The sequence below is a fragment of the Schistocerca gregaria genome, chromosome 4, assembly GCF_023897955.1.
Source record: "Schistocerca gregaria isolate iqSchGreg1 chromosome 4, iqSchGreg1.2, whole genome shotgun sequence".
Classification (NCBI taxonomy): Eukaryota; Metazoa; Arthropoda; class Insecta; order Orthoptera; family Acrididae; genus Schistocerca; species Schistocerca gregaria.
In genome coordinates, this window is record NC_064923.1 from 150504146 (window position 1) to 150517489 (window position 13344).

The window sequence follows — 13344 nt, forward strand, 5'->3', positions numbered from 1 at the left end:
ACCTTCTTTCAGTGTACACTGAAAAAAAGATACACTTTTAATAACTTGACTTATGTCTTGACCACACTTATTTTTCATCAATCTTATGCTTTTCGACTTTCCTTCGTTTTCAAAGGCTATAACATACAACACAAAACTGGTTTAGACGATATGAAAATGTGATACATTTCACCATTGATAAGAGACATATTACAATGATTAGAATGTGGCTTCCTAGCTTACCAGTGCTTCGTCAGTCACATAAAACATTAGATACATTGCATCACATCAACATTATCGAGCACGAGACAAATGCAAACTGCTACCAAGAGAAAATTTTGGAAGCCAAGTGGACTAAACTGCTTGGCATGTGATACATGCTGCAATTTATTTCTGTTTTCAACCACAGTTTTCATCGTTACAATGTATTAAATGATTTCATCAGTCAACATGGAAATCACTTACAGTGCTTTACAAAAAAAAAACTTTACAATACAAAGTGTTACAGTTTTTTATCTAAAACATTGGGAAAACGCACTGACCGGCGACGGGACCAACAAAACAAATCTTTTCTTTTATTTACAGGTCTTGTAAAACATTGTGGTTTCCATATTGACTTATGAAGTGATTTAATTCGTTATAACGATTAAAATTGTGGTTGTAAACAGAAACGAACGACAGCATGTACCATGTTCCCAACACCTGTCGTGGTTTAGTCCACTCGGCTTCCAAAATTTTCACTTGGTAGCAGTTTACACTTGTTCCATGATCGATAATGCTGATGTGATACAATGCATCTAATGTTTTTATATGTCTGACATAGCACTGGTAAGCTAGGAAGCCATATTATAGTTGTTGTAATATATATCTTATCGATGGTGAAATGTATCATATTTGCATGTCGTCTGATACACAATGTGATTTGGACACCCCCAAAAACATACATTTTTGCTTATTAGGTGCATTGTGCTGCCACCTACTGATAGGTACTCCATATCAGTGACTTCAGTAGTCATTAGACATCGTGAGAGACCAGAGTGGGGCGCTCTGCAGAATTCATAGACTTCGAACATGGGCCGGTGACTGGGTGTCACTTGTGTCATACGTCTATACTCGACATTTCCACACTCCTAAACATCCCTGCGTCCACTGTTTCCGATGTTATAGTGAAGGGACACGTACAGCACAAAAGAGTACAGGCCGACCTCGTCTGTCGACTGACAGAGACCGCCAACAATTGAATAGGGTCTTAATGTGTAATAGGCAGACACTTATACAGACCATCACACAGGAATTCCAAACTGCACCAGAATCCCCTGGAAGTACTATGACAGTTTAACTTGAGGTGATAAAACTTGAATTTGATGGTCGAGCGGCTGTTCATAAGCCACACATCATGCTGGTAAATGCCAAACGATGCCTCGCTTGGTGTAAGTAGCATAAACACTGGACGATTGAACAGTGGAAAAACGTTGTGTGGAGTGAAGAATCACGGTACACAATGTGGAGATCCGATGGCAGGGTGTGGGTATTGTGAATGCCCGGTGAACGTCATCTGCCAGTGTGTGTAGACCCAACAGTAAAATTCGGAGGCAATGGTGTTATGGTGTGGTCGTGTTTTTCATGGAGGGGGCTTGCGGCCCCTGTTGTTTTGCGTGGCACTATCGCAGCACAGGCCTACAATGATGTTTTAAGCACGTCCTTGCTTCCCACTGTTGAAGAGCTATTCGGGAATGGTGACAGCACCTTTCAACATGATCGAGCGCCTGTTCGCCGACTTCGTGCCAGGCCTCACCGGCCGACATCGATATCTCTCCTCAGTGCAGCACTTCGTGAGGAATAGGCTGCCATTCACCAAGAAACCTTTCAGCACCTGACTGAACGTATGCCTGCGAGAGTGGAAGCTGTCGTCAAGGCTAAGGGTGGGCCAACAGCATACTGAATTCCAGCATTACCGATGGAGGGCGCCACGAAGTCGAAAGTCATTTTGTCAGGTGTCCAGATCCTATAATCACATAATGTACCAATTTCTTGGTGAAAAAAAGGGTGGTCAAGTCATAAGTAAAGTTATTAAAAATGCATCCAGATGGCTGTGTCATCTCACCGCATTTTCGTGCAAATTGTAGCTGAAAAGAAGACGGTTAAAGCTGTCTCCAACTATGTTCGAAACTGGTTCTCCCTGACAGTCTTGTAAAAACTACTAGGGTCGGCACTGATCGCTAACAGAAAGAAAATGGCGTTGGATAGCGCCTAACAGAACTTGGAAAGGTAAAAAAAGTAGTATATGCACTCTTAGAAAAACATCTGACAGTGTCTTAATTAGGAAATGAAGTTAGTTACATCTTGTCAGAAACCATGTTTTACAGGACATAGCTCTATGGAGTTTTGCATTCTGATCATTGATGGTGGAGTTGCTTCTACAGACTTTGCTAACCCTGTTTTGTGAGGCTTTCACAACTGAGTCCATTCAAAAAATCCTATTAGATCTCATACCATCTTCTCTTCTTTATGGATCAATACATGTGGTGGTGTATCTATTTTCTCGGTTACTTTCACCTACTGTTGCTTAATGACTTATTGGTGCATGTTTTAAAAACTATCAAAAACTTTTTAGGAATGGTTGTTATGCAGGACATTAATTCATCTTGTTATGATTCTCTACCACTAGGAGTACATTAGACTTGACATTTAGAAGAAAGTACACCTATCTTTCATGTATATGTCCCAGTGAAAAATGTCTATTGTAATCAGCAAACAAGTGCTTACCTGTGCACTTACCTTTGTAGCCAACAATATTTAACACATATTTTTCAAACTATGTTCAGCATACTGTAAGGTTGTCAGAAGCGTTTCGTTTTAGAATGTTTGCTGAAATGTCACATCAAATACACTTTACTTATTCAACTTGTATATTGTTCACATTATCACTATGTTATCGACGGTTTCAAAACATTCAGAGGCTTGAATAACATTAATTCAAGATGTTAGTCAATTCTACAGAGCCAATTGCTCACACATGAATAGCTGAGTTAGTTCTTTTTGTAAATATAATCTGAATCTCATAACAGACGGTAAATATCTGTTTATGTGAAGTAATATATCATCAAATAAGAAAAATCTACCTTTAATCATTACGAGAGAATAGTATTCCACTTACCATTCTCTTTTCCTATTTCAGTCTTTATATCAGTAGTAATATAAGCAAACAGCTGTTAATGAGCTCAGGTCAATCTTGGACCCAAACAACAAAAACCTCTAATCAAACTATCATATACATGTATCACCCACAATGAAATAGCACCTAAAACAGTGAAAGACACGATGAGGAACCAAAAATAATGACTCTAACGAACTGGGCTATCCCTGTTATTGGGGCAAAAACTGGAACATCTGTCCACATGTCTATGAAAGCAATATGAAAAAATGGTGAAAGTTATCTCTGGGGTGCTACCCCATAATATGTGAATAAGTGATACGTCCATGTAAGGTAATATATTTTGTATGTGTAATAGTTGCGAAAAGAAAGAAACAGAAAAATAGAGTCAAATTATCCAAAAAATTTGGTCAGCTGACCTTGAACCTAGAAGCTCGAACAGCACTGGAGGTGAAGACTGGGCAGAGCATCTGAATGACTACACCAACAGTCATAACTTCAAAGAAGCTGAAATATGAAGGAAGTGTAGCCTTCCTTCTACCTGCCAGCATTGCCAATTTTAATTTGATATAAGAGTAGTTGCCTTATTTTGAATTTAACATTATGTCAGAAACAGTACAAGCAATTCTCGAAGTAAATCGAAGTTTTCTCAGTGAAGAGGGACTGCTAGTGTTAAGTAGTTTTTCCATTTATGGCATTTAATTATCTATTTAGTTAACGAAATAATTTTTCTTTCACAATGAAAATTTTATGACTCCATAAGGAGTCATCTGCGAGTAATAATTGGTTAATAAGAAATCCTATAGTGAACCCTGAAGAATCATTGCGCCTTTCACAAGAAATGATTGGAGGGTATCACAGAAGACATAAATAATGGGATCTGTGCTTAAGCCACATACAGAATCACCAATTAACTCAGCTGCTAATAGCTGGAAGTAGTGGCAATAATTCTTTTTGGTTTTAGATCTTAAGTTACACTGTTATGACATGTGTCATATCATACAAATTTCTCACTAAAAGTTTTAATGAGAAACCACACTTCAGACACACAAAGCAGACAAAATTTCTGACTGTTAAGAAGTATTGCTTTGACACGAAAAACTGCGAGTGCTAACCATGAAACATATGTAATCCGAGACACACAATCAAGAAAACAAATTTTGCGTAAGCTAAGGTGCAAATTTTCTAACAGATATTAACTAATACACAGCACATCCTTTTTTCCTGTAAAAGCGTACATTCTCCAATCATTATATTGACTGGCAGCACTAGTCAAGTCACTGAAGGAAAATCAGAAGAAAAATCGGTGGGTTGCAAATTTTTACATAGTGGTAGAAGGAACAACATATTAAAAATTCTGATCAGTGGGGTGTGAGCATTGGGGTGCTAGGGGAGAGGGTGCATTTAAAAGTAACTTTTTTACATTTTCCTCGAAGAACACGAAAATCGCAGCTCCTACAGAATGTGTTTCACAGTACAGAATTAAATTACATTAAATTTCCTACAGAAATGTTCTATTCATTTTTCTCTAGGACTAATAGTTTCTGTATTACAGGGAATGGAAAAATCGAAGATTAATAAAAAAAAAATGGGTTCTAAGTATTAGTCGTTTCTGAAAGTATTTGTATGGAGTGTACCCATGTATGGAAGTGAAACATGGACGATAAATAGTTTAGACAAGAAGAGAATAGAAGCTTTCGAAATTTGGTGCTACAAAAGAATGCTGAAGATCAGATGGGTAGATCACATATTTAATGAGGAGGTATTGAAGAGAATTGGGGAGAAGAGTGGTTTGTGGCACAACTTGATCAGAAGAAGGGATCGGTTGGTAGGACATGTTCTGAGGCATCAAGGTCACCAATTTAGTAGTGGAGGGCAGTGTGGAGAGTAAAAATCGTAGAGGGAGACCAAGAGATGAATACACTAAGCAGATTCAGAAGTATGTAGGCTGCAGTAGGTACAGGGAGATGAAGAAACTTGCACAGGATAGAGTAACATGGAGAGCAGCATCAAACTAGTCTCAGGACTGAAGACCACAACAACAACAACAGTATAAATTAACGTTTAATTTTAAATGAAGTGAGTTGAAAAGAAATATTAAATGCAGTAAAACTGTACAAAGGAATAAATCGTGTTCTGGGGGTGTGGCAGGAATGAAATGCGTAGTACAGAAATGTGAGGGAAAGTAGGTTGCTGGATTGTGCTCATGCTCCTCTTCTCTTTCGTAGGTCTGCAAACTAAAGAATGAGCGGATAATTCCACTCTCTATTTACTGCAATACGACACAAGAAGCAACTATAAGATGTTTCACAATTTTATTTTACCCTGCACAGTGTGCCTTATGAATCACTAGAAACATAGTGCACAGACATGCATGGAGAATGTTTATTTTGCACAAAATAAACATTATGCCTTAACACTACATGGAGTACAGATATGAGTTACTAACAATGCTAACATTACTAATGCATATGGACAGAATTTACTTAAATCTCTACATCTGTCCAGTCCCTTTCCCGTCATCACACTTACAAATTAACGTATTTTACATAAAAGCTCACTTTATAATTGCAAACAAGTAGTCATTCAATACACTTTAAGACTGCTAGAGGGGAAATTGATTCTTTGTCATCCCATACAGTAGCAGTAGTATTCTTCTGAGAAAGACAAATTCCACGTCATGAACACTGCTCACGTTTCAGTTTACAGACAGACTATACCACCCCAGCATTTACTGTCCAGTTCTCTTGAGTGAGTGGACAAAATAACTTCACTGGGCTTGTGTCTATATACTTATTTTAAGTTTATTGATTACTTATTTGCTATTATGTAAGAAAGCTTAACAGCTGGAGTTGTCAACTATCTAACACAATGAAGACGATTTTCCAAGGGTAACTGTCTGTCAATATGCATTCAACAATGTCGATTTCATTGTCTCGACTACCACTGTCTGGGATATTTTTCACAGCTTGAGGGGTATCAAATATGTTACCCAGCCTCAGCCCTCCCAAAACATGAAGAGGGCCAGAGGCTTATACTGTCGTCATTTGCAACAGAATTTGGTCACCTAGAATTGCAGACATTTCAACGTAAGTCAAGCAATGCATTACAGCAGATTACCGTTCCATGAGACATATTCACACCCTTTTTGGAAGATGAGATACAATTTGGGTGTGTTTGCAAGTGCAGCCCCCTCTCCAAGTTTCTGAATGGAAAAGGTTTGTGCAGTATACCAGTAACACAGCTGATGCCGAGAGAAGTGCAGTAATTTTTTAGTCATTCATTAATTCACCAGCAAGTGACTAAATCACAATTACATGGCTTTACAATAAGCTGTCAACACTCAACAGCAGAAAGCTGCCACATCTGTCCAGTCCCTTTCCCGTCATCACACTTACAAATTAACGTATTTTACATAAAAGCTCACTTTATAATTGCAAACAAGTAGTCATTCAATACACTTTAAATAACTCTACTACATAAAAATGTGCTCAGTGAAGTTATTTTTGTCTATTCACATATGACAACTGGATAGGAATTTGCGGAGGTATAGTCTCCCTGTAATATGAAGTCGTGGTGGAGGAAGTCAACTCCCCCAGCACACTGCACTTGCCATACTCGATGATCAAAAGTCAATCAGTGCTGTCAGCTCTGAAGACAATTTCCCTCTGTATCACATTTGAAATCCTCCTAAATTGGACCAAAATCCTCTAAATAATTTATCAAATTAAATTTTGCGCTTTTTATGTGCGGGTATTTGGAGCCCTTTAAATAATCTGTAACACTTTACGTGGGGCAAATGTCAATTGCAAGTCTTTTAGTAAACGAAATGATCTGCTTTAGTGTCTAAACCCTTACAAAGAACTTGGCAGTGGCATGAAGTTCTTGCAAGTAGAATGTACTTTTGACTCTGCACTTGAGTGTGAACTGATATAAAACTTCTTGTCAGATTAAAACAGTGTGCCACACCAAGACTAAAACTTGCGATCTTGCCTTTTGCTAGCAAGTGCTCTACCAACAGACCCATCCAAGCACAGCACATGATCCATCCTCACAACTTAACTTCTGAAAACATATGGAATGTAATACTTTTAGGCCACTTCATTAAAGAAAAACATCAGTTTTATACTGTCAGAACAATGGGTTTAATAAAATGCGATTTTTCCATCCCCTGCAATGGAGAAACTATTAGTCATAGAGAAAAAATAAATAGAAACTTTTCTGTAGGATATTTAATGTAAGTCAATCTTGTCCTGGAAAATCTTTTCGTCAGGAGCCACTGTTTCCGAGTTATTCGATAAAAATATAAAAAAATGTTACATTTAAAAGCTCTCACGATCACACCTCACTGGTCAGTATTTTTTGTGTGTTTTTTCCGAACAATCCCTTCTCCCAATGAGCAAACATTTTTGACAACACGATTTTCCCCCGAATAGACCTCTCTGTTGATTGAGATAAACTGTCGATTTCTGCAGGTACTTGACACAAAGAAAAAAATGGCAAACAGAACATTTTGGAGCAGAAATGTAGAGTATTTATACTGAATTATGAGTTGACAAGTTTATTAATTTAAATTGAACAGTTCTAAAGTCTTGCTTCAAGCTGCTCTTGAATACTAAATGTACATAATGTACCTAATTAACATTTAAATTTATTTCTGACGGCACTTCTTCGTCATTTCTCAGCAAATCCAGTATTTGATGATCTTTGCACATTCGTTGCGTCTACGCCGCGAAGTGCAGAAATCAGAAATGTGTTGTTGGCATGTAGCTGTAAAATCATGCATAATGAGAGCCAAATAAATAAATAAATGTTCCTCCCAAGTAATAATAGCCGAGTGCTTATGAGAGGCTATTTATAAATTTATTTTTGAAACGCGAAGGACCAGGATATGTTCATGACACATTTCTCCGTAATGCATACAACTAAAATATGTATCAAAACCTGCAGACACCGAAGATTTTTTATACTACAACTAAATTTATATAAAAAATCTGCAGACGCCGAAGACTTGTTATACGAATCTAGGGGCTAAAGGATTTGGTGAAATAAAAATCTTTTCGTTGGCATGCGAGTGTTGGTTGACTTAGGATTACATGTTATTTCAAGGGTTATCAAAAGGTCGGACAAAATGTAGATTTGCCCTCGTGCCCTACGTGATAAGAGAGATTTTTCGAATGTGGTGAATATTCAAGTCATAGAAGAGCCTACTCAGCAACTTTGACATTACTGAACCACCTGTTGCTGTAGCGGCTTATTTTAAATAGAATCATTCTTTACTAAGAACTGATCAGAGCGAAGTAACGCTAAAAAAGTAACACGATCTCCATTAAGGTATGTATTCTTGTTAATCTCTTTACGACATCTGTTGTTATGAGTATTACATAACTGTAATTATGCGTTCGACATCTCCCATTCGTCAAGACGCCGAAGGAAAGCTTGCCGGTTCGCGTGACAAACATTAGCGCGTTCTGCAGGTATTTCAAGATCTTTTAATTTCGATTACTGAAAATGCCTTATGTTAAGATCGGTTTTTATTAATTTGTGGTATTACGCCCAGTACGAGAGGCGAAGAACCTACTCGGTTAACTTGCACTAGAAGTGTGTATCCATATACGGTACGATTTATGTAGGGCCCCGCAACAGTGCACTCATATATGAAAATAATTGCTACAAAGAAGAAGTTTTACAAATACTGTAGTTGGTATGAACGGAGTGGAACGTAGATACCGAGTTATCAGTATTTCATTATATTATTTTTATTTCTTTATTTTCGTGTGTGTTTTCGTACACATTGCTCGTAAATCGCATGGATATTGTGATCATTAGTATTTTGTTGTTGTGTTAGAAAGTGTTGGGTTAGTGTTAATTTGCACTAATTATACTTTGGGCCACAACACAGTATTCAAATAATGATGTGGTAGGATCTGTCATACTATTTAAAGGAGCAGAAATATTGTTGAAGACGACAAATCTTTGCTCAAGAATTTGTGGGGTGTGGATGTATCTGACCTGATACTTAAATCAAGAAAAATTCTTATTATATGCCATGGTGGTAGTAATTATAGTTTTTTTAATTATGCTACTTGGTACAGCACTTTAAGATCTTTTTTTTAGACAGTGTTCTTTCATAGTCACTTAAGCTGTGCCATCCCAACAACTACATCTTTGTGGTACAATACATGTAATTCCATTTGGTAATTCTGTTTTATTTGGTGTGTTGCTGCCAACATTACATGGTTGTAATCAGTCTGTGTGAAACACTTGACCATTTTTAGATTAAGTATGACTGTCTATTCAATTTAAAAGGAACTACAAGCAGCTACAAAATATTATCAGATCTGTGTATTCAGCTAGCAGTATGCAGATGTATGTGCGCACATTACAGATATTAACTAGTAATCGTCATGTATAAAAAAGGAAAGTAGAGCACACTTACCCAAGGTGTGTCAAAACACAACAGTTGAAATTCTGTATGAAGAATGTAATTGTATGTTAAAAGTTTCAGTTAATTTTAAATGGAGTTGGAGAGAATTTGTGACGTATGATGAGATAGAAGTGCACCTAGTGGAGTCGGTAGGCGAATTGCGGGGGTAAACTGAGTAAGGCTGTTAATAACAACCTCAAACATCTGTAAGTAGTCCAAATATTGGTGATAAGTAATAGCAACCAACATTTTTAGAAGTGTTACATACCTCTTAAAACAAGTGTCACCAATACAGAACTCATCGGAACACTTATGGGATGAGAAGGAAGGACTGATTCATTCTTTCCTTCTCATACTGTACAGTAAGTTTCCCCTGACCCGTTCTGTGTGTGTGTGTGTGTGTGTGTGTGTGTGTGTTTTTTAAACAATTTTATCAGTAATTGAGTGTTTTCATTGTTGTTATAAAGGTATAGATGTTTTTAATGTGGTGCTTGAGATATGGTATGTGCTTGAGGTGTGGATATTAGACTAGCAGCCTTGAAGCATCTTGTTCTTGAGTACTTTACAAAGAATGTGCCCCTTGAGAATTTTCATGGAACAGTTTCCTACACACTTGTAAGTAGATAACAAGCTGTTCCATAAAAATTACCAAGAAGCACTTGAGGCAGTTGAAATTATGCATGGCTGTGCCAAAAAATAAATAATTGTAAAGTGTTCTTTCCCTGGCAGACAGTCTCCCCTCCAGAATTTGAACTAGCTAGTTCAGTGGTTGAGCATAATCACTGTTTAGTGAACTTAACCAGGGGTCAGTTGAAGTCTTAACACCTGCCACTTATTTCTGAAGTAAAATTTCTTACAGAATTGTTCTATGTTTGTTTTGAAGTCATTCTTCCAGGTATTATGACAAGATATGTCTCTTGTGCAGCAAGCTTATCTTTTACTTCAGCAGTTAGACATCCCTTAAAAGTGTCCAAAACTAGCATGACTCTCTTAGCAAGCAGTGCTCTAAGTCTGGATTCCAAACAGCAGACAACTGGCCAACTTTCAGCTGCACCATCATTCAGCACTTTTCTTGCAAATGGCTAAGTCCATAGGAAAGTTTTCTTTGGCCATGGTTTTTCTCTTCAGAATAACGTAAGCGAATAACTTTCCCCTATTGACTGAAACAGCTAACATCACAGTTATTTTTTTCCCCTTTTTCATTTGCTCTTAATGAGATACTTTGTTCGCTTTTATGTCTCCTATTGTACTGCTTGGGATGTGAAAAAATACTGGCATTTAGTCAGCATTACCAGTCTGACGAAGAGGAGATGAGTGACGCTTTCATAATTGGATGATGTAACACTGCAAGTTGACCAGATTCTTCTTGAAATCTGCTGGCATTCTATGTACTAGTCTAGCACTTCTCTGCATAAACTGATGACACCAACCCTTGCAAAAAATTCTCATAGTGGCATGTTTAAGACTTTTGCAATTTCCAAGGTCTTCACATTTACAACTTTTCTTGTCCTGTTGTCTGCAGTTGTGTGTAATATAATAGTATGTTAATAATTTTTACTTTTAGACCATCTAACTACAGTTTAACAAAACACATTTTCGTGCTATATGCTTTTCACCTTTATTTTTTGCAAGACATGGTAGCTCTGGCCAAAGAAAACAAACAACTGAAGAAGGAATACACAGCAATTAATCAGGAGCTCATTAAACAAATTTCCCAAGAAGAGGTTAGTGTCGTGTACACAGAACCAAGCAATCAATGTAGGCCATTAGATCGCCTACAAAGACAATGGCAGGCTGTTCCTGTCACAAAATGCGGTAGAGTCTGTGTAAACTTTCCACCCTTGGAAAACAGATTTAGTGTTCTTGCTACAGAAAAAAACATTAAAGTAGACTCACAAGTCAATGTGCTAAATACAAGTAAGGTTAATGAAAGTGAAGTGAGTAATAGGTGTAGCAACAATATCACATCAACTGTCAATAGAAGTGAAGTGAATAATGGGCGCAGTAAAAATATTATGTTAACTGTCAATAGAAGTAATGAAACTGTCAATAGAAGTGAAGTGAATAATGGGTGCAGTAAAAATATTACGTCAACTGTCAGTAGAAGTAATGAAACTGAAAACCACAAGAAAGCAAGCCGCAATTGCAGACCTAGGGCTATGAAAATACATTTATATGCAGACAGTCAAGGAAGGAAATTAAGGGACATAGTTGAGAACAATTCAAGCCACCATATCCCAGCCACAATAAAACCTAGTGCAAAATTTAAAGATGTAGGAAGTTCTTCACCAGCAGAAGCCATGGAACTGGCAGTTTTTTTGGCTGGATCAAATGACGTAGCGAGAAATGAAGGAAAAGACTTCTTGTTCTGATTAAAGAAGAAACTGCAGGCACTACAAAATACAAAAATCCTCATCTTTTCAATACCATTTCTGGATGATCTTCCATCCTGGTCTTGTGTGAATGTTGAAGTGAGAAGAGTAAATGAAGAAAATTTGTAAATACTTTAAAAATGTCTGTTTTGTAAACATAACTAACTTAGGTACAAGATTTCACACTGTTCATGGTCTCCATCTGAATCAACTCGGAAAGAAGTATGTGAGTAATGAAATCATAAAACTAGACAATGAGTTAGGCATAACAAAAATCAAGAGCTCTAAGTCAATACCACTTAGATTTAAGGAAAACTTTTTTTAGAGGTAGCAAAGAAGGGCTGAGACTAACAGCTTTGCCCAGATTCACACTGGATGACCAGATTAAAGATAAGAATAATATAATAAATGTCAGTAACACTAGAGAGAAATATAGCAGTAATGATGAATGCCCCATTAACAAAAATCACTCACCAACTTTGTCTTTCAAGATAGGTTATCTCAATATTGAAAGTATAAGTGGAAAACACATAATTTTAAACGGATTTGCAAATGAGAACTTATTTGATGCATTATGCTTAAGTGAGCACTGGTGTAAAGGAAATGAAATATCTTTTCATGTATTAGATGATTTCCACTTAGCAAACAGTTTTAGCAGAGAGCAGCATATTCATGGGGGTGTATCAATTTACATTAAGAAGGGATTAATAAATTGTAGTAATGAACTAGATCTAGGATTTTTGTGCAGTGAGATACATTTTGAAGCTACACGCGTATATCTGGATCATTTAAAATTGCTATTGTATCTCTTTATAGATCACCAGATGGAAGACCATTAATATTTTTAGAAAAACTTGAGACTTTACTTGATTTCTTTCTTAGTCCTCAGTGGAAGAAATATAGTATTGTGATTGGTGGTGACATCAATGCCGCATTTGATGTAAACAAAGATGTGGACACTGTAAATGAATTTAAAAACCTGTTACGACAATTCAACTTCATTTTTATGAACTGCAAACCCACAAGACAGTCTGCTTGTCTCGGCAACATACTTACAAATGTCAATAGAGAGTTACTGTCTTCAGATGTAGCTGTCTTCGATTTCTCGGACCATGACTCAGTTTGGGTAAAAATAGGTACAGATAGGCCTAACATGGAGTATAAGGAGTTTAAAGAGCCTAAAATAGTCATCACAAGACCAATACCGCAAGAAAAATTGTCTAATTTCATGGTCTCACTCAGTTATTATGACTGGTCACATCTGTTTAACAATAATGCTCAGGGCTCTGCCAATACATTGTTTGATAGATTTTTTTTCATTATTTCTTAAATATATTCGAGACCAACTGCCCTCAATACAAATTTAAAGTTAACCCTAAAAGTAACAGTAATAGACATAGGGATAAGAATCC

The 13344-nt window shown here is 37.0% G+C and overlaps 1 protein-coding gene across 6 annotated transcripts in view; it reads left to right on the plus strand.

Annotated features, from left to right (window-relative positions):
• The window catches only part of LOC126267222 (C-1-tetrahydrofolate synthase, cytoplasmic), a 316907-nt gene that overhangs the window by 167925 nt on the left and 135638 nt on the right, over positions 1-13344 (plus strand). Inside the window, exon 1 of one of the 6 annotated variants that reach the window (XM_049972204.1) lies at positions 8301-8467. The exons of 4 other annotated variants lie outside the window; for them this stretch is intronic. The gene's annotated coding sequence lies outside the window, so the exon portion shown is untranslated. Of the gene's footprint in view, positions 1-8300; positions 8468-8522; positions 8611-13344 lie in introns of those variants that run through there. One more of the 6 variants, XM_049972205.1, reaches the window with a different exon arrangement.